Source organism: Sturnira hondurensis, unplaced genomic scaffold (genome assembly GCF_014824575.4).
Source record: "Sturnira hondurensis isolate 20B ecotype Veracruz unplaced genomic scaffold, ASM1482457v3 Scaffold0018097, whole genome shotgun sequence".
In the NCBI taxonomy this organism is placed as follows: domain Eukaryota; kingdom Metazoa; phylum Chordata; class Mammalia; order Chiroptera; family Phyllostomidae; genus Sturnira; species Sturnira hondurensis.
Window position 1 is genome coordinate 2,476,650 of NW_028090728.1, and position 21,271 is coordinate 2,497,920.

The 21,271-nt window shown below is 56.2% G+C and overlaps 1 protein-coding gene across 3 annotated transcripts in view; it reads right to left on the minus strand.

The window, feature by feature from the left end:
- RAI1 (retinoic acid induced 1) overlaps positions 1-21,271 on the minus strand; it is a 106,405-nt gene that overhangs the window by 77,470 nt on the left and 7,664 nt on the right. Inside the window, exon 2 of one of the 3 annotated variants that reach the window (XM_037068736.1) lies at positions 13,372-14,035. The exons of the other annotated variants lie outside the window; for them this stretch is intronic. The gene's annotated coding sequence lies outside the window, so the exon portion shown is untranslated. The remainder of the gene's footprint in view (positions 1-13,371; positions 14,036-21,271) is intronic. 3 annotated transcript variants of the gene reach the window in all.

A 21,271-nucleotide genomic window follows, 5' to 3' on the forward strand; every position in this document is an offset into this window, starting at 1 on the left:
CTGGGCCAGTCTGAGCAGGCCAGACACACACACAGACACAGCCGGAGTCAGACCTGCACCTATGCCGTCATCAGACCCACAGTTCCGGCCCAAGACCCTCACACACAGGTGCAAACGCAGAGACACACTTGGCCTGAGACCCACAGGCGCCACCACACAGAGAGCAGTCTGGTCCCACCCCCACCCAATCTCAAGGGGCCACACGGCCCCCCCCCCCCCAGGCGCAGTGGGTCCCCAGGCGCCTGAGAATGGGAATGATGATATCCCTCCTCCTCTTCCTCTCCTTCTGAGAGGCTGGGGAACTCTCGGGCCCCTCCCTTGGCCCCAGTGGCCTCCTCTGCTTGCCAGGAAGGGAACCCCATGAGAAGGGGGGGCTAGCATCACTCCCTCTCCTCCAAACTCAGGGCAGCTGCTGAGCCCCTGGCTTTACGAGGAAGCCCTTGACACAGAGTAGATAGGAGCCACCAGGACAGGCATGAAGACACACTCCACCAGGGGGAACTACCTGGCACACCATCTGTGTTCACATACTCATGAGATGACACACGTGCACTAACATGCATAGGAGGTGTAAAGAGGGACAAGTACACACATAAGTGACATAAATGCCCACATAGGGACACGCACAGGCCCCTCCGGGGAAGAGTGTGTGCATGTGCCTGCACCTACACCTGCCTCCACTAGTCCTGTGTTCCCTGACCACCAGTTCCCCAGGACAAGGGCCTCAGAGCTCCCTGGAATCTGGAGGTTGGGGTGGCCCAGCCACTCCTCAAAGGACCCCTCCAGCCCCTTCCCAGCTCAGCTCAGGACCCCGCAGCCCCTGCCCTCCCCGCACCTGGTGGTACTATGAATGCCAGCTGGTCTAGGGCTTCTCCTGGCCCCCAGCCCTCAGCCCCAGACTGGTGGGGACCCCTGAAGTCCCCCTGACCACTCAGCTGCTGCCTGGACCTGGGCAGGGCTGGCCGGCTCCCTCCCTGCTCAGGGAGCTTCCATCCCTGGGGCCAGACAGAAGGAGGCTCAGCCTCAGTCAGCATGGGGGTGGGGCAGGGAAGTCCCTGAGCCTCAGGGACCGTTCTGATGGGAAGCCTTCCCTAGGTCGGGGTGCCTGGGTCTGCAGGGGCTACCTCTGAAGGATGAGAAGAAAACTGCTGATTGAAAGGAGGGTTGGGGTAGGAAGGACATTCACTGTGCTGTGTGGATTTTTACTAAGTGTGTGTATGGGGAGGGGAGGGGAGGGGAGAGGGAGTGAGGGGCAGGGGGAGGGGAAGGAGAGGAGAAGAAGGGAGGAGGGGGAGATTCTTGTGCTTGTACTCTTCCTTCTGGTTTGGCTTCATCCCAAAATTCCCTAATGGAACCCAAGTGACCGTCCCCCGGGCCATGGGGTGGCATACAAAGACAGTGCTAGCTCTGCCCAGCTCTCCCCATGGGTCCTCCCAGCAGTCCTTTGAGGTGGGTGTCCTTTGCTCATTTTAGAGATGTGGAAACTGAGGCTCAAAAAGCAGAGGAGGCATGAGCCTGCATGGCTTCGGTTCGAGCCTGAGCCCCTGCCCTGCCTTACGAACTCTCACAGAGGTGTTCTTGTTCACTGTTAGGCCTGGGGCCCAGCTCAGGGCAGCCCGGAAGACGTGGGTTTAGAGAAAGGAGGGAGACTCCTGGCTTCAGCCACCCACCTGGGGGATGAGGTCATGGTTCCCTCCCTCCCTGTATACCCTAAACCAGGAAAGGTGCTACCCTGCTGGCCCCCGCCGAGGCAAGCCTAGCTCTGTGGCATCCTGGCTGTGTGTCCCGAGGAAAATCCACACCCTCTCTGGGCCCAGTTGCCACAGCTGTAAAGAGGGCTAATGCTTCTGCTCCTGCTTAGCTCTCAGGGAGGAGGTAGCAGAGGGGGTGTGATGGGCAGGAAAGCAGACTTCTAAGCCATGTAATGTCTCCCTCCCTAAACTTAGCAAAAAGCTCACAGTCTGTGACCAGAAGAGGCACCTATGAGAGCAGCTATGAGGGTCCTTCACTGGGGTGGTGGTGGGGGGGGGGTGCAAAGCCAGGTCCAACCAACCACAGTGTGTCCTTCCAGTCCTGTTTCCATCCCTGCTGTGGGGAGAGGTTGCTGGTTGGTTGGCTTTCATGCACAACACACATCACTCCCAAACTGTGTGACGAGAGACACAGTCAGCTGCTTCCCATCACACTCGAGTCTCAGTGTTTTCACTTTCAAAACGGGAGGACAGCAGGGCCAGGGTGGTGTTGAGGATAGACAGAAACTGGTAGGTGAAGGTCACTGGGGTCTGCCACACTGCGAGCTCTCGACAAGTGTTAGTCAGTCTGGGGGTCGTTGCTCCCTCCTGGCCCATGGAGAGAGCTGAGTTGCCACCTCTGGGGTAAGTATGAAACCCGGTCTTCATGGTGCTGGTCTGGACATTTAATTTGGAAACCCCACTTGGCTGTGTTGCTGGGGTGAAGGCCCGCCCCACACTTTGCCCCCAGTGCCCAATGACAACACATGTGCTCTGGGTGGTTAGTTCCTGAGTCCTTTTCTAGCCTCCCAGAGGCCAAGTGACGTTCGGGGCATGGAGGGGCCTGGCACTCTTGCTACCAACCCAGGAACTGGAGCTCAGAGCAGGAGTTGAGGAGGGTAGAAGCAAAAGGAAGACAGATTTCACTCCATATAAGGAAGAGCTCGCTGACAGACACAGCTGCCCAGAAATGGAATGAGAGAGCTGCCTTGGGCGGCAGTGAGTGACCCGTGGCCCAAGGGGCGCAAACCGAAGGAGGTGGTCTTTGGGTGGAAACATCAGGCAGACAGCTCAGACACTACCCAGGGGAGGGCCAAGGTGACCCCTTGTTCTGCAGCCTGGCCAAGGCCTTGTGAGCAGGGATACAACTGCAGAAGGTCTGCACTGCAAGCCACAGCAGAAGCCCCCTCCCCATAAAAGCCCCACAGACAGGGCTCCAGAGCTCCAGTGCAGTGGTGAGGGGGCAACCTTGCAGCCCCTCCCAATTATCTCCCTGCCCACCCTCCCACCGGGTCACAAAGCATTCATTTTGGGGAGAGGAATGCCTACATGCAGTTTTTAAAGTTGGAACATATATGAAAGTGCAAAGGAAAAAAGGAATCCAGGCCCTTCCTCTCCTGGTGATGGTTGCTATTGCCTCCCATCTTCTGTGTGCACATCAATGTTGGTTAGAAATCCTGGTAGGCTCTAAATTTTTTATTGAGATACAATTCACCCTTTTCAAGTGGTTTTGGTATATTTACCCAGTTGTGCAACTATTGCCACCACCACCTAATTTCAGAACCTTTGCCTCCCCTACAAAAGGAGCCCCTCCCCGTGAACAGTCCTGCCCACTCACCCCCACACCACAGGCCCTGCCAGATGCCACTACTGCCCAGTGAGTGCAGTCACCACTTCCCAGCCTCCCTGTGCCCACCCCTGTCCCCTTCAGCCCTTGTGCTCACCAAAGGGAGCCTGCCAAAGCCCAAGTGGGGTCGCATCCTTCCCTCCCTCAGAATGCTCCATGGCTCCCACCTCACACAGGTGGTAAGACCAAACTCACACCCGGGCCTCAAATCCCCTGCACAGTCCGAGCCCTGCTACCTATGGCCTCAGAGCCTCCCGCTCTCACTGAAGCCCCCTCTGCTCTAGCCAAGCAGGACTCTGCAAACAGCTGCGGGCCTGCTCCAAGGCTGCTGCTTCTTCCTGGACCACTCTTCTCCCATGTCCATCCCGTCTCTCCCCGCCCCCTAGATCAGCAGCCCCACTTTCTTCTCCATAACGATGTCACCTGACAGACCCTCTGTCCCCTGACTTCTCCCCACTAAGACAGTAGTTCTGTCACTCAATGTCTTGTTCACACTCAGAGCAGAGTTACACCTCAGTGAATATTTGTGCTGTTTCTAATAATAAAAAACAATTCGCAAGGAGCAATGCAAACCCAAGCGCTCATACATCAGACATTGGGAACTGGTGGCCCCCAGCTTGTGCACACGCTCAGTGCAAACCCCTCTGTGCCTTTTATTAACTGAACCAGGAGAAGTCACACAAAAATTCAAATTCCTCCTTCTTTTGAAAATACAGCTCTGGCCATCCAGGGCTGCACACCCACATGACAACCATCAGTAGGCACTGAAGGGTTGGGCCTGGGGGCACTGGTGTCCTGGCTCTGGGGTCAAGGGCTGCCTCTGTCAGGTGGGCCCTTCACAGGCAGGAGGCTGTGAGGTCCTAGGAGGGGAACATTTTCTTGCCCCTCAGAGACGCCCCAGATGTGGCCCTTACGGGGACAGCTTCCCTCCAGGAACGGTTGGAGTCCTCCCCTCTGGATGCTCCCTGCCTGACCCAGCCTACCTCCTACCTGCCTTTCCTTTCCAGGCTCACCAAGCTCCCTGGCACCCATTGCAGCCATTGTGCCCTGTGCATGCTCTCAACTTTATCCTTGTCTTCTAAGAGGCTCCCTAGGGCCTGTCCAGGGGCCTGGACATACCTTGTGAGCTAGGAGAAAAAAGGGGTATGACCTCCCCCGCCCCCAGCTCACCCAGGCCAAGGAGGCCCTTGGGAAGCTTTGTTGAAGAACTGAATGAACGGAATCCACCCTGAGAGCAAGGAGGAATTAAGGGATAACACACGCACCTAGAAGGGTCCCACTGAGACACAGTGCCCACACACACTTGTTAATCACCTAAGTGCACCAGTGCACAGAGGCACAATGAAAGAACAGCTGGGGAAGGCCTGCAGTGGGGACATAGGCCCAGAGAGAAGGCGGGAGGGCTGGAGCCCCGGCAGGAGCTGATGCAGTAGGGTGTGTGAGTGTGCGTGCACATGCACACCCACACTGGTGAAGGAGGGGCTCCATAGTGGGCAGTGTTCTCCTGGGGCCTCAGTCCCAGGAGACCTGAACCCAGGCCTCCCGTCCCCAAATCAGCAGCCTCTCTGACCACACAGCCCAGCCCTGCCCCCCCACCCTGGGGAGGTTTTCTGGTGCTTCCTGGGCTGTGCCTTCCCATCCATCAGGATTTCACTGCATTCCTGTGAGTCATTCTCCAAACAAACCCAGGGAGGGAGAGGAGGGAGCTGGAGGGGGGAGGGAGGTTGGATGCAAACCTGGCCCTGCCTCCTCCCCTTGCCTGCTCCCCCACTCTCATGCATGCTTGGGGCCCCCACCAGGTGAGCTCTGGAGTAACCGTCTAGTCAGTCAGTGCCATGGACTTGCTGTGTGACCTTGGGCAAGGCCCTTGCTCTCTCTGGGCCTCTGGAGAAAATAACCCTGAAGGTCCCCACCTGTGAGATACATAAGCTTCTGAGGGGACTGTCAGTCTCCAGTGAGGGGGGGGGGGGGGAGATGTGCCCTAGTGTCCTTGAGGCAACCTCTGCCCACTTCCTTGTCTCAGGTCCCACACCTCACGAGGAGAAGGCAAGCCCTCAGCAGGCACAGGGGACAAGAGCACATCTGCCAGCTGCAGCTGGGCAGTGGCCAAAGCGCAGGCAGACTGCTCATATTAATCCTAGGGCCCAGGCCACTGCCAGCCCCAGCCCAGGGCCATTGAGGCCTGCACCGAAGCCAGCCTATGCAGGCAGAGAGAGGTCCAGAATGAGAGGAGAGCTTCAGATGGACCCTGGCCCCAGGGGTAGGGAAGGAGACCTGCTGAAAAATGGAGAACCCCGCCCACAAGCAGTGAGGAGGGAGCCTCTGGCTGTCGGTGTGGGGGGGAGGTAGGGTGTGTACAGGCATGTGTGTGTTCACAGGACGGCTCCCCAGGAGTCAGTGGCTGTTTATCCATGAAGAGCTAGCTGGCTTCTGAGTCACCGTCAATGTGCCTCGACCGCTGACTGGTGGGTGTATGCAACAGCCCGGTCCCTATGCATGTGGGTCTGTATGTGTTCTTGTGTCCTCAGAGCCCCAGAGCAAGTTGTATGTGACTGTATGGCCAAGGGCTGGCTGGCAGTGGAGGTCATGAGAATGGGGTGTGGGTGTCCATGAATGTGCCACAGGCAGCAGAGTTTATGGGTTTGCCCATGTGTGTGTCTGAGTGAGTGTGTGTGTATGTGTGTGTGTGTGCTGCTGCAGCAGGCTGGTATCCAGGAGTGAGTGTGTGTACAGGAGAAATTCCTCCTGAAACACCAGCTCTGGAACTGCCTGCCCTGGCTTCTGTCATTCTCTCTTCCTCCCCACCCTGGTGGCTGCACCCATACATGTGCATGCCCTGGGCACAGACTCCTAAGACTGGGAACAAAGCTCCAGGCCCCTTCCCCGTGCGCATGCCCTCACACTTACTGCTTTGGACATACTACTAGGGTTCAGTTCACAGAGCCCAGGCAGGGCCCAGCAGGTCACAGATTAGGCCTGGAGGCCATAGCTGGCCTGGCAGAGGCAGCGCATTTAGGAAAGCTCCAGGCTTCGGGCCCTCTTCCAGCGGGAGCGCCTTTTGCTTCTCAGGGGAAGACAGGGTGGCTGGTCCAGTTTGCCTCTGACAGCAGCCCACAGGGAACTCTGGGATAGAGCACCCTCTTTGTACCTGGAGTGGTGAATAGCAGGGTCCCCCAGCACAGGGCCAGCTCCACAGTCTAGCATTTGTAAAGCTGGGGTGTCTCGGTTGTTTTCCATGCGGACTTAAGCTTCTGAGCACAGAGAACAGGCTCCAGTCAGTTGACTGGACCACAGCCTAGGCAGGCACCTGGTCTCTAGACACTGGGCCGCTGTACTGTGCCCGTCACCTGGTCTAGAGTCCCTCGGTTGTTAGAGGAGAGTGTGGGCAAGCAAAAGCCACCAGTGAGGAGTGAGGACATGGGGACACAAAGGGTCCCTGAGCCAAATGTGATAAGTGGCAAGCTGCGCGGGGAGGTCACAGCAGCTGTGAAAGGAGGGGGAGAGACCCCAGAAGCACTAAGATCTCACCCTTCTGTTGTCCACTGGGGGGTCTCACCAGGGACCCAGCCTCACTCTTGAGAGCAGCCCAGAGGGAAAGACTGGACCGGAGGACGTGGAAGCTGGTTCCTCCATCCGGTCTCAGCTGAAGGGTACTTACGTTGTTGGAGAAACAAGAGGCTTGCTGAGCTTCCCAGAGTTCAAGGGAAGGCCCCCACCACTACCCTGCTGCCACCTCTAGGGCTGTACACACCTGGAGAGGACCCACAGGCTGAGGGGTCACTAGGGGGAGGCAGGTGGGCAGCAAAGAGTGCCCACAGCCCACAGAGCAGAGGGATGGCAGGGGCAAGGCCTGAGAGGTCAGGGTGCCTACTCCTCCATTTTGTGGGGATAGGGTCTGCTTGACCTGCACAGCTGCAGCCTCAGCAGCCTGGGTTGGGCTGTAGTGCCTGAGGACTCTGGAACCTTCTCCTGGTCTCCATGCTCTGTCTGGCCTCTCAAGTCCTCAGGAGCCTGTGAGTTCCTGAACCTGCTCAGGGAAGGCCTCAAGTGGCCTCCATCCAACTCAGGATGAAAGCTAAGTCCTAGCTGTGGCCTAAAGGTCTCTCATGAACACTCTCTCTCACTCTACTGCAGTCACACTGGCCCCTGTGCCATTTCTGCAACCTACAAACATGGCTTGCCTACCTCCCTCAGGTCTTTGGCTGGTCTGACTCCTCAGCTTCTTCCCTACCGTGTTTTTTCTCAGTGCACTCACCACCTTCTAACACCCTGCATAGCCCTTCACCAGAACAGAAGCTCCACCAGGGCAGGGATCTCTGCTTCGCTCACTGATGTGCACCTGGAACCCCTGTTCCAGGCCTAGCACATGGCAGGGGCCTGGTAAATGTGTGTGGAATGAGTGAAACACACCATTATTCAAGACAGAAAAGCCTCCCTTTGAATGGTGAATTTTTTTAAAAAAGTCATCCTTGCAGAAGTTTCAATTCTTTTTTTTTTCCTGAGAAGGCACAAGGAAGAAACACATGCTACCCCCTCCCAGCTTAGGCCTCACCCCCAAATTAATGGTTTGCTCTTGGGCCGGAGAGTGGTCCTCATCTTCTTTCAATGTTCAGTCCACTAGCCAACGTGCCTTCTGGACATCTCCCCTGGCCATCACTCAGGCACTGACTCCACACCGACTTCCCACACCATCCCCAGTCGCTGTGTGGTATGCCTGTCCAGCCCCCCCCCCCCCAGGCTGCCAGGGGTGCCCCGAGCACTGGCCACCCAGGCCTGAGCTCTTCCTGCACCTGCACCTCAGCCCAGCCCACAATCTGGTCTCCCTCCCTCCGACCACTTGTCTTTCCTTTTACCAATGATTCCTCCTCATCACTGAGCCCAGGGCACTGACCCAAAGGGCAAAGTCTCCCTCCAGCATGGCTGTTACCTGGCCCCATCTCTGCTGGCCAGACCCAACTGCCCAGGTCTCTGCCACTTCTCGGCCTATGCTCAAGCAGCACCCACTACCCTGAATCTTGTTCCTTCCCTCTGCGGGGCTCTGCAAGTCTGACACCCACCCTGCCCTTTCTGTGTCCCCACCTCTGAGCCCCCCAAGGGAGGCCAGCCCTACCCCGTTCTTGGCCATGCCCTGCTATTCTGCAAAGCAATCTCCAGCTCCCCACCATTCTGTGGGCTCCTGCGGGTCTCTGAAACAGGTACTCAAGAGACATTTGCTGAATGAATGAATGACTGAATGAAGTATGTAATCGGTGAGAAGGTGAATGAAAGAGTGAGAGTCTGAGTGGAACAATTCTAGAACTAGGTCAGCAATTAAGTCTCTTTTTTGGCCAGGTCCCCTCCTCAGTCCCTCACTCTTTGCGGGCCTTTGACAGGGGCCACACTGGGATAAAATGCCTGACAGTCAGGATGGGCTTTGCAGCTATAACAAAACCCTCAAATCTCAAGGGCTTAAAACAACAAAGGTTTGTTTTCCATTCATACCACATATCCAGGGAGTTGGCAGGGAGCCTCTGCCCATCGAACAGTCATACCTTGGGCCGCCTAGGGAGAGAGTTCTGGCCTTTCTGAGCAGAGAAATGCTCTGCCTGGGAGAGACACAAATCTCATTGGCAAGCACTCAGCACGTGACTCCACCTGCCACAAGCCATCCAGGAAGTGTGGTCCTACCCTGGGCTTGGAAGCATGAGGAACTGAGAATTTTAGCCCAAAGTCCTAATGACACCTCTAATAACACCCAGAGCCATACGAACCACAGAGGCCATGTACTGAGTACATCCTGTGCTCTGGACATGAAGTGGGGTTTCACTTAATATTCCTGGCATTATCCTGAGGCCAATACTTGAACTAGTACGCCCATTTCCCAGATAAGACAACTGAAGCCCAAACAGCAAAGCACTGCCAAGGTCATACAACTTATAAGTGCTGCCGAGAGTGGAGTTCCCAGTTGTGTGATGCCAGCCCTTCTGCACTCCGCTGCCTAGCAGTCTCTCCCCTTCCCCCTCAAGGCTGGCTGGGGGTCAAGGGCTGCCTGTGCAGACAAGGAATCTCCATGTGAGGGCCGTAGTGACTGTCCCCCGCCCCCGAATAAAAGCCTCCTCACCCTGCCCCGTCCTGTTCCCAGACCTCTCCAATAGGGCCCCAGAGGGGACAAGGCCAGTCCCAAACATTACTCAGAGAAACTGAGGCTCAGAGGGAGCAGCGCTTTGGCCGAAGTCCCATGGTGGGGCTCTGTAGGACTGAGATGAGACTACAGGTCTGTCCACTGTGGCCTGACTGTCCCTAACTGCCTCAGCCACACCGGGAGCCCGGGGAGTGCTCAGCCTCAGCCAGGGCCCCTTGGCAGTAGTGGTGGTCAGGTCCACTCCACCTTCCCAGCAGGCAGGTCCACAGAGGAAGTGTCCCTGGTCCCTGGCCCAGCAAACCTGTGGTCCTGAAGAGCTGGGCTGTACAGCCTAGAACCTCAATGCTCCCAGAAAATGGCCCCAGAGGGACGGAGGGAGGTGCATCACTACTCCAAAGTTCTACATTTAGGATGTCTAAAAGCAAGGCTGGGGCGGGGGGAGGGCATCAGAGAAGCCACAAGGGGTCTGTGGGTATTGGCATGGCGCAAAAGGAAAGAGATCAGTGGAAGTGAAAACAGACCCACCTGGAGTCAGATCCCAGCTCTGCTCTGTGGCCTTAACTACTCTGGGCCTCAGTTTTCTTATCTGTAAAATGGGGTTGTGCTTGAGTACAAATGGCATACCCAATACATGACACATAGTAAGTGCTCAACAAACACTGTGGCCTTGATTGTTACTTTTTTGTTTTTTGCCCAGCAACCCCACCATCAATCTGAACACCAGACTATGATTAACATATTTCTAGAGCTACAGGGGGGCACTCACACCAGAAAGGACCCTGGTTCTGGAGGCCAAGAGAATGCACTTCTCTCATATGGTTCCTCCTGAAGGCTCCCTGCTTAGGTGCTTGATCAGAAGGAGCTCCCATGCTAGACGCAAAGCCCCCCTCAGAATTCACGTCCCCAGCAGCACCTGACTCGGTGTGGCCAGCCCACCATCCCAGCCTCCTCTGAGCCCACTCTTTGTCTAGAAGCCCGGAATCTCCAAGTCTCCTCACTTCCTCCTCTCCCTCCCCTACAGCTCCTGGGGGTGGAGGTGGAGAGGCAGAGTGAGGAGCTCCACACACAGCTCGCTACCCCAATTGTCCAGTCTGAAAGTACTTACTGAGTGCCTACTCCTTGCAAAGCACTGTGCTGATGACCACGAGAGTGACAGAATTGAAACGGGCATGGCCACACCACCCCTCAGGCCCACAACCTGAGAGGAACACAGCAGGCATTAGTGGAGCAGCCCAGCTCAGTGGTTCCAGACACAGGCTTTGAACTTGTACAAACCTGCATTTGAAGACCAACTCTGCCCCTTCACAGCTGAGTGACTTTGGGTACAGTGCCTCACCCACATGGCCTCAGTGTCTCCATCTGCAGAATGAGATCGTACAGAATCCACCTCATGGGTGGTAACAGGCCACCGAGTCCCAAGAGCTTTATGTAGAGCCTGGCATGTAGTAGCTGCTCAGCCCACGTGAGCCTCATTCCTTGCCCTGACTGGCTGAGGGCAGACCCGAAGGCATGCCAGTAGAGACTTCCCCCCAGGTTTCCACCACCTCATTAATCAGGGAGAACTGTCCACCCGACTGTGATGCCACCTGACACCCTTGGCAGCCTGCCAGTTTACCTCCATCTCATCTGCAAGGACATCTGGGGACAGAGATGGAGCTTGCCAAGTTCTGGCTAAAAGCCAGGCAGGCTGGGACCCTAGCAAAACAGAAGGGGCCCACCCAGCAGGCCACAGTGACACTAAGCCACACAGGTCATTGTGACCTGCCCACAGCGGCACATGCACAGGCAGCCCATAGTGAACTCCTGAGGGCTGGGCTGGTGGTCCGCAGCCAGGCTGAGGTTGGGCCGTACCCTGAGGGTAGTGGATGGCATAAGCCTGCTTGCCATCAGAGGGTCTGAGTTTGGCCCTCTGGGCAGCAGGCAGCCACTGAAGGTTGTTTGGGGGGCAAAGGGATCTCTGCCCACCTCTCCCGCATCGCGCTCCACGGTCCTCTACTGAGCTCAAGTGTCTGTGGCTGTTATTCCCACCCCCACTGTACCAGGCTGCGTTTTGCCCAGGCCTTTGCTCCAACTGTCCCCTACCTAGAATGTGTTCCCAGCTGATTCGCTGGAAACTGATTCACTCACATTTACCCTTCTTCCAGGCTGAGGGTAGAAGCCCCTGCCAACCTTCCCAGACTGGGAAGGAAGACAGTCCTCTGCTTCCTCCACATCTCTCCGTTTTACATTAGAGGACAAGCACTGCTTTCCAAGGCCTCCTCGCCCAGGCCCGAGTCCTGGGAGGCAGAGTGGGGCTCCCTGCCACTGGTCTCCAGGCGGACACTGTGCTTTGCTTTAGGGTTCTTCCTCGGAGATGGCACAGAGAGGTGATACAGGAGCCCATTTGGAGAGATGGTGTAGTTGATGCAGACCAGAGGAAAGGAGGGACCAAAGGGGCAGAAAGGGGGTGCTGAGGTGGGGGAGTGGAGAAGGGAGGAGAAGGAGGATGGGGCCATCTTGGAGAAAGCCCATGACAGTCTCACCTACTCCCTCTTCCCTTTTCTCCTCCCCTCTGAAGAAAAGAAAGGGGTGAGAGGAGAGGGACTGAGGGAGAGAGAAGAGGATGCAGGCCCTTTGAGCCCAAGGCCCCACCTCGTGGTGCACATGGTTGGGGGGAGAACATGGACAGGTCCCTCAGGGAGCCCTCGTCTCGAGGCTTTCCTGAGGCTCCCGTCACTCCCCGCCACTGTCTGGCCGGTCTGTGGGGGGGGGGGGGGGGGCGGTTCAGGGCAATACTGTGGCCCTGGGCCTGGGCCTGGGCTGCCCCAGGGGTTACTACAGAGAGGGAGCAGTCAGATTAGACTGTCCTTAAGGGATTGTGGGGACGGGGGATAGGGCACACCCTTCACCCTGGGCTGCTGTACCCAAGGGAGGAACCAGATAGATCCCAGGGGGACAATGGCTCCTTTTGGAGGGGGAGGGATGAAATTTTGAGAGGGAGAGGGGGCCCTTGTTCCAAGCAGTGGGGACAGTTTCTAAAAGGCCTCTGGTGACCTCTCAGAGGTCACATGGGACACCCTCCAAGATGCTGGCACACACTGAGTGACCACCACAACTACTGTTGGTGCAGAGCAGGGTGGCACCAGGTCAGTCGGCAGCGGCTAGTCCCCAAGCACCTTGAATGCCAAGCCAGACTACCAGGGCCAAGAGGCCAGAGGGAGGGCGGTATATTCAGTGAAGGACCCTGCCCCACCCCTGAGCGCTGCTCCCCACTAGCTCTGCACTCAGAGGTGAGAGGGGCTGGGCCAAGGCCAGCAGGGAGGCTCAGGCCACCCCTGCTGCCAGGCCTGAATAGGCATAGTCAAACCCACCCCTTCACCACCATTAAGCATTAAAAGACCCTTGGAATGTGCCCCTCCCCCCCAAGGGCAGTAGGCAAACATAGGAGGGGCAGTGGGGGTAGCCACCTGAGACCTGGAGCTGGACCCAGGCTACCAGCTCTCACCAGACTGCTAGGGCAGGCCAGCCTGGGGTGGGGGCATGGGCCTGAACCCAACCCCAGGGTGCCCAGCCCAGGCCCCAAGAGTAGGCCTTTGGAGGGTGAGGGAGGAAGTCCAACAGAGAGGGGCAGGTGTCTCTATCCCAAAAAGACTGCTGGGAAAACTGAAACCAGGAGAGCCATGTAACTCACACCGGGTTCCCCAACATGGGAGTTAAAATCCAGGTCTCAGCTCACAAGTGATTCATTTACTCAACACAACAGCAGTAGCAGCTAACACTTGAGGCTGTTACAAGCACTTAAAAATTCTCTCACGTAGGGATCCCCCAGCAACTCCGGGAGCCAATGGGTACTTACCACTGTTACCCCATTTACATAGGAGGAAACTGAGGCTTGGAGAGGGGCACTGATTTACCTGAGGTCTCATGGCTGGTGAAAAGCCAAGGGGAGGATTTGAACTTGGGCAGCCTGGCCCCTGAAGCTGGGCTCTTAACCATAATGCTACACGACCAGGCTGGGAGGCCCGGGAGGGGTGGCACTGTGGCTCCAGGGAGACCCTGCCATGCGGACCAGACCAAACTGTAGTCTTCGCCACCAATCACAGCCTCAAGGGAAGATGAGCTATAAGCTGGAAACTGGGGTGAAATCACCCAAGGACTGCTCACTGCCAATTCATTTGTTTTTTCTCCCCAAACATTTGGGTGGGCCTTCAAAATGGGTCTGTGGGCAGGACATGGCAGGAGGACAGTCAGTGTGCCTCCTCAGTCTAACACACAGCACAGTGCCTGGCAATTAATAGCTGCTCAATAAACTCATCCAGTGAGTGAGCAAATGAGTGCATGAACAAATGCCTCCTTCTACAACTACAGGGCAACAGGAACTGCTTTTCCAATTTCATCTCTTCCAGGCTTCCTTCCACCCAGCCCAGCGGGTGACTTTGTGAGAGCAAAAGGGCTAAGACAGAATGGCAGCTAGAGCCTGAGGCAGGAGCGGTGTGCTCTGTGGCTCCAGGCGTCCCCTGGGGCAATGCCTCGGGCATTCCAAAGTCTAGCTTGTTGGCAGCAGATGTCTTGAGGGCCCTGGAAGAGGAGATACAGGCTGTCTGAGTTCTACTCAGAGATGATGGAGCTGGAAGGGAACTCAGATGCCTGAGGAGCCCAGAGAGGGTAGGCAGTGGTCTGGGGCCATAGCCAGGATCCCGTCTCCTGACTCAGGCAAGTCCTGGCTGAGCCTTCCAGGTGCCTGAGAGCACCCCACAGCTGGGGACAGGACTCCCTCCCTCCACCAGAGAAGCTCTTCGTGTGCTTGCATGCCTGTCTTGGCTTGTGATGAACGTGCGTTCCCATACAGGAATGTGTAATGACACAAATAACTTGATTATTTGGTTACTGTCTTTCCCCCTTGGTCACGCCTCCCCAAGGGCAGGGATTATGAACACCCAGATCATAGCTGATTTCAGTCCTGGCACAGCAAGCTGCAAGTATAACTGTTGACCAGATGAAGTATTGTTACTATGAACAGTCACAGTACCAAAGTACAATGAATGCTAGTGTGGACACTCCTGCCTCCCAAGTCCCTCTAGCACCCTGGTCCCTCATGCAGCTGGCTCAGGGGCCCAGATGGGCCTCAATGCCCCCAAGAGCTGAGCTGGCTGGGGGCTACAGGCAGAAGAAGGTCTTGGCCCCCCTTCTTCACAACTTGACCCTGAGACAGACCCACCCCCTCAGTCGCTGGCCAGCCTGCAAAGGTATCTGTCCCAGAGGGGCCCTCAGCAGCCTCATTAGGAAAGTAGTGACAGATGCATTAGCTGCTGAGGTGGTGGGGAGGGGGAGCTGAGGGCCGTCACAAGGCTGAAGAAAACCAAATGCTGGCTACTTTCCCACTTTCCGGGCTACTGGGCCCCATCTGGGCCAGGGGCTGCAGCTAGGGGAGGGACAGAGACAACATCCCAAGTGCAGAGTCAGTCCCAGAGCTGGGACTGGCTGCTGGCACTCGGGGGTCCCCTTCTTCTCATCATTCCTCATCCCTGCTGTCTGCCTTCTGTCTGGACTCAACTGGGTGAGCCTTGGCCAGCCCCTGCCAAATCTGGGCCATGGCAGTTCTGGTACTAATGCTCTGTACAAGAAGAGCACCGGGCCTGGGAACTCATCATAGTGTCACAGAAGAGAAAACTGAGGCCCAGGGAGGGACTGCCCCAGAGCAGAGTACTAGAGTGAGAGCCATGCTCTGCACTGGGGTTCTGGCTTGGCTGCTAACAGACTGTGTGCCCTCTGGACTGCAGTTTCCCCATCTGTGAAATGTGGGCCTGAACCGCCCTGCCCACTGCCCTCCTCCTAGTCTTTGAGCCACAGGGCAGGGGAGACCCAGTTCTACTGGAAGAGGGTCAGACATTGTCAGTATTCCTTCAGCCCCCAAAGCCCATCCTTCCTGGAACCTGAGGCCCAGAGTCACAGGATTCAGGTTTGCCAGGCGCCCTGCTCCTCTTGGTGCCTAGGGTTGGGGGAGCAGATGCAACCCAGCCAGTGGCCACTGCCACCGTGGGTGGTAAAAGTCCTATGCCATACTCCATACACACATAGGAACAGGCCTCACACCAAAGGACATACAGATGACACCCAGGCATACACTTAGGCCCCCTGCCCACAAATGCACACACACACATACACCACAGAGAGGAGCACACCCCCTGGCCGCCCTGCGTTGTGGATACCACCATACACTGAGAACCCAAGACTTGCTCAGACAAGCCCACCCCCTCGGCTCAGCCCCTACCCAGACACAGACAGCCACACACTGGTCCCAGTCACAAACGCAGACCCCCTGCTCTACACATATCACACATGCAGGCACTCCCTCAACAGTCTATTAGACTGCTCATACACATGCCTGGATGCAGCACCCAGGGGAGAACCACCACCCCTTCCATGTACAGAACCCTGCAAAACAGGCATAGACAAATGCTGCCCACACATGGGCCAGGAGCCCAGGCACACACTTGTCCTGCCACTTGGTTACAGTTCCCTGGGGCAGGCAGCACCCAGCCTGGAAGAGTGAATCCAGATAAAGAAATCATGTTCAGAACATCAATCTCAGCCCAACCTGACTGTCTCCTTGATATAGGTAAAGCAAAATGGGTCTTAAATATTTTATAAATGAATAAACCTGTTCAGAGAATATAATTTACAGGGTGGTTGGCTGCGGGCTCACAATCTCCCTCCATATCTTCTCATCTCAGAGAGCACACAATGCTGGTAGCAGGTGAAGGCTGGTGGGGCATGGGGTCTGGTGTCCCAGCAGCCACCCCTCTACCAAGGACACTATTCCCGGGGACAGGGAAATCACTCTGTGATTTTCCATCCACTGAATCCAGCTTCTGCTCAGGAACAGTGCCCTGCATTCTCTTATCTCTTCAGCTCCCCCCAGCAAGCCTTGGATGCTTTTCGAAAGCCAACTCATCCCCGGCAACTGTGATTTTCCAAGGCCTATTTCACGCAGGGCTTGGATGTGTTGTAATTGAACTGTTCAGGAATGGGGGAGAAGGTCTGAAAGCAGGGACACTGGGGAGTAAGGGCAGCTTGTAGCTGGGCCCAAGGGGCAGCTGAGCAGAGGCTATGCCTGGGGCCAGGCCCAAATGCCCCCAGGGAGAAGCCGAGGAGCCCAGGGCAGCAGAAACTGGTTTCTAAGACAGAGAGGGGAGCAGGTAGGTAACAGAACCAACAAGGGGTCTTTGAGTCTCGGGCTGGGCAAAGGAGACCCCAGATGAGGCTGAGGTCTGAGGCCTTGTTGCAGACTTGCCCATCTGGGGCCAATTAGAGCCCCTTGCTACTGGAGTCTAAATATCAACTGGGCCCCATAAGTCTTCCATGTCCCTGCTCAGGCTGGAGAGCCCCCTCGGTCCAAGCTGCTATCAGAGTTAGGGGCAACGGGGAAGGGCCCCTGGGTCCGCAGTGGGGACAAGATGAACAAAATCAAAGTGACTGCCCAGTCTGACTCGTCTCTGAAGCTCTCCCAAGAATGTGGCTCCAGTTCTCTCAAGACTCTCACCGATTCAGGAAAAAGGAGCATGATATTCAATATTAAGTGAGAAAAGAAGATCAAATGGTATTTACAAGAGTAGTGGTGGTGTACTCAAACAAAAATCACAAAACCAACACCGGCATGAACGGTCAAATGTGGCTACCTCTGAAGACTGGGAGTATGAGAACTGTTTTTCTTTTGACCTGTCATATTTTCCAAGTCCATAATAAAACCGTCCTCCATGTAGTGAGGAGAACTATTAAAACCACCTTACAAAACCAAATATACAGCCCGACTCCATATTTTATATTTATATTTATCATGTTTATTGTATGTCTACAAAAAAAATGTTAACAATGGTTATGTCCTAGGGGTGGAATTAGGGAGTTTTTACTTGTTTTTCTGTACTATAAGGTTTTTCTAAAATCAACATATTAACAATCTGATAAATTAATTAAAACTGAAATGCTTAGGACTGGGAAATAATTTTTATTGATTGATTCTTAGAGAGAGGAAGGGAGAAAAAGAGAAACATTGATTTGTTGTTCCATTCATGTACACATTAGTTGGTTGATTTAGGAGGAAGCTCTCTAACGAACTGAGCAACCCAGCATGGGCAGGAAACTTTCTGATTTCAAGTTTGAGTCCCTTCCCGCGGCAACTGAAGTCCCTTCTCCCTCTCCTGTGCTTGCACCCTGGATGAGGCTCCAGCAGAGCCAAAGGACAGCTGCTCAACAGGCACACAGCCTCCCTTCCCAGACCCACAGGCAGGCTGTGGGTAAATTCAGCTGCCTGCATAGTCCAGGTAGGAGTGCACAGAGGCCAGCTGAGGAGGTGTCTCTGAGGAGACGGGAAAGCGAACCAGGAGCGGGGTGGGGTGGAGTGGAGGCAGGGCCGGGTGGCGGCAAAATTCCACAAGAGGCTGCCCCAGCTCAGGAGGTAGGAATGTGCCACCCAGCCAGGCAGTCCAATGGCTGGGGACTAGCTAGACCAGGCCTGTGCTCATGCTCCCACGCTGGAGGGAGGCGGCTGGGACGAAGGGTCCAGTCCCTTCGAGGGGGGGAATTCCCACCCCTCCTCTCTTTGGCCAGCCCAGGGTGCAGCAGAGCTGCGGATTTGGGGGAAGCGTGGCCTGGAGCTGGAGACCAGCCCCCATTTTTTCAGGGGCCCCAGGAGCCGTCTCTCTGCAGTCCCTGATGTCGGGTCTCCGGCTCGCCAGCACAGAAACTTATCACCGGAGACCCAAGCCTCCAGTGGTTCATAGCCCCGAGTTCCCGGAAGTAGCCAGCCTTGGCGAAGGGGCGGGGCCTCGGCAGCGCGGAGCAGGCCGGGACCCTGCGCTGCCAAGGCAACGGGAGCACCCCGCCCCTCCCAGTGCCGTGGGCGGTAGAGCTTCGCAGGTCTGGGCCGACCCGAGGGGGCGGCCGGCGATGGTCAAAGTGGTGGGCGCTGCGGCAGGGGACTAGAGGGGAGGGCAGGAAGCTCAGCGTTTGCCCTCTCACCATTCCCTCCAGACGCAGGGGAGGGTAGAGGTAATGGCCCCGGAGGCTATCACCGAGCTGCTTGCGTGTCTGGCCAGACAGCTCCCACCTAAGTCTCTCTCCGAAGCCCCAGCCACGCCCTGCCCGGGAGAGGCGGGACCGGAATTTGACAGCCTCTCCCTCAAGATGGCTCCACAAAAAGGCCTTGTTTTCCCGGCTCCGTCCTTTCCCGACATCCGGTTCCTGGGCCTGGGCGGAGATGCCAGGGGTCTGCTACTGCACAGCACGAACCCCGGGTCGCCTCTGCAGGGCTGCCGGCAGAGCCCCAGAGCACCCACCGCTCTAGGCAGCCATCCCTGCCCTCCCAGGAGACCCAGCTTGACTGGCAACAGCCCGGGGAGACCCTGACACCCTCTTACTCATGACCTCCTAGCAACATGGGGGCACAGGGGTAGGAGAGAGCTCCAATGGGTGCTCCAGGTGACTGTCTTCCTGAGCTCTCCACACGGTGACCCTGTGCAGGTTCAGTGGGCAGACAAGCCTAGATCTGTTAGTGGGTGGAGTGGCACGCAGCTGGGGTTCAGCCAGGCTGGGACTCCTGGTGCCTGTCCACACCAGGTGGCACTCCTCACTGCCTGGCCGCCTGGCCTGGGCTGCTCTAGCATGCAGAGTCATGGCCTGGCCACCTTCCTCTACCCCTCCCCACTACCAGGGCCTGGCTTCCCTTCTGAGCCGCCAATCTGCAGCCATACAAAGCCCTATTTGTTTGCTTTCTCTGCTGTTCCCCCTATATCTGATGTCTTTCCCTGCTACCTGTGGGTCTGGCTTCCTCTCCAAGCTGCCTTCTCAGCCAGCTGAAGGGGAGGAAGCAGCCACTCCAGTTCCACCGTTTCTCGAATCCCACCTCCCTAGTGCAAGGGGCACCCATCCAGCCAGGGTCGCCTGATTGCAATGGCCCTGTAGCCCCCTGACTGCCTTTCTGGGTATGTAGAGTGTCAGTTGGGTGGAGCAGCAGAGATGCCTCAGCCAGAGGGGTCTGGGCAGGGGGAGGGGAAAGCCAGAGAAGTCCCGCCAACCTCCCTCTCCTTTTGTGAGCAAGGCTGTTTTGTTTGCCCATCAGGAAGGTGGCCCCTGATTTCCCAGCAACCCGCTGGCTGCTGGGAGATAAGAAAATAAATGGGACCAGGAGGGCTGAATTGGAGGATGCCAAGGGACTCCCTGGTCTCATGGCCCTTGTCCACCCATCACTCTTTCAGGTTTTTTTTAGGTATCCCAGGCTCTTGGACGAGGGCTTACAGGCTGCAAGGGGGACCTCTACTTGGTGGGTGCCCTGCCGGTGCCCACCCTAGACAGCTCTGCAGTGTCTGGGGGAGACCTATCAGGCAGAGGTGAAACAGGGCTTTCACAGGCAAAGAAAAATAAACACTCACATTCCACACCACCTTCTCTACCTTTCTCTCCTTTCAAATAAGGAAACCCAACACTGATACTGCACAAAGATACCACAATCTCACTGGCTCTACCCAGGGTGCTTTTAAGGCACCCTGCCACTTGGGTGGCCAGGGGCAGGATGGCCTCCCTGGGCCTCCTTCTTCCCCTTCCATGCAGAGTTTAACCCTTACACAGTAATTCTAGGATAAAGGAATGGCTATGCCCACTTGAAAAATGACAGGATGCTCCAAGAGAGAAAGCTGCAGAACTAAAACTGCCTCAGTTAGAATTCAAGCTCACTTTTGTCTGACTCCAAGCCCCAGAAACTTATAGTTGGTGATTATCTGCCAAATGGCTCAGTGACCAGCAGGTGGGGTTTGGCTTTGGTGCCCAACCAATGCAGTCTCCAATCTGGGCTCTGCCACTTGGTTGCTATGTGACCTCAAGCAGGTCACTGAACCTCTCTGAGCTTCAGTTTCCTTGACAATCTCTATAGGAAAGTTAATAAGGCTTAGAGAGAACCACCCAATGCCCAGTACAACAGCAGACACTCATTAAATGATGGCCCTTTTCCACAATCCCTCTCAGCATCCAAAGAAACAGGCATTTAATCACTTAATACTGGCCCCAGGCTTCCCCCACCTCTGCTTCCACTATCTGGTCCTACCACCAGCTAGACCCCAGTCTCCATCCCTGGCCCTCTGGGATGCTCAGGCTAGGCCAAGGGCTGCCAGGCTGAGCTCCACAGGTTGCTGTCCTGCCCAGGAGACCAGAGCTTCTAAGTTTAATTAGCCAGGGAGGGGCCCCAGGGGACAGTGTCACCTCCATCCACATCCTGCTGGACTCTGGAAGAGAGAACCACTCAATTAAGTCTGATTTGGCAAAACGTCTGCTTTTCGTGCTATTTCAGGTCACATGGGATTTTCTGTGCTTGTCTGAAAGGTGTCCTGAACACTGTTCCTTCGACCTCCCCCACTCCTACCTCTTTGAGATGAAAATTTTGTTCTTTCTCCCCCTTCTCTCTCTCTTTCTGCTTCTCTCCCCCACCTAGCAAAGGGATGCAGATGAGAGGAGGGGCAGAGGCTGGGCCCCCAGAGGAAGGTGGCACTCCCACTGCTCACACCTGCACAGGTCCCACTGCTCAGTCCCCTAGAGCTCAGGATGCTAGGAGCTGTAGTTCCCTCCCACCAGGTGAAGGTGGCCATTTCTCTGGCCTGTGTCCCCTCCTCACCTCTAGAAGCCCTCGGGGCTGGGTCATTTTCTGCTGCCTCTTCAGACACACACCAACTGTCCACCCTTCCCACCATATACCTTTGGACTTTCTGCCTCTGAGCTTTGCTTGGGCTGTGCCTCCTGCCTGGAAAGACTTCCTGAGAGGTGCCTCCT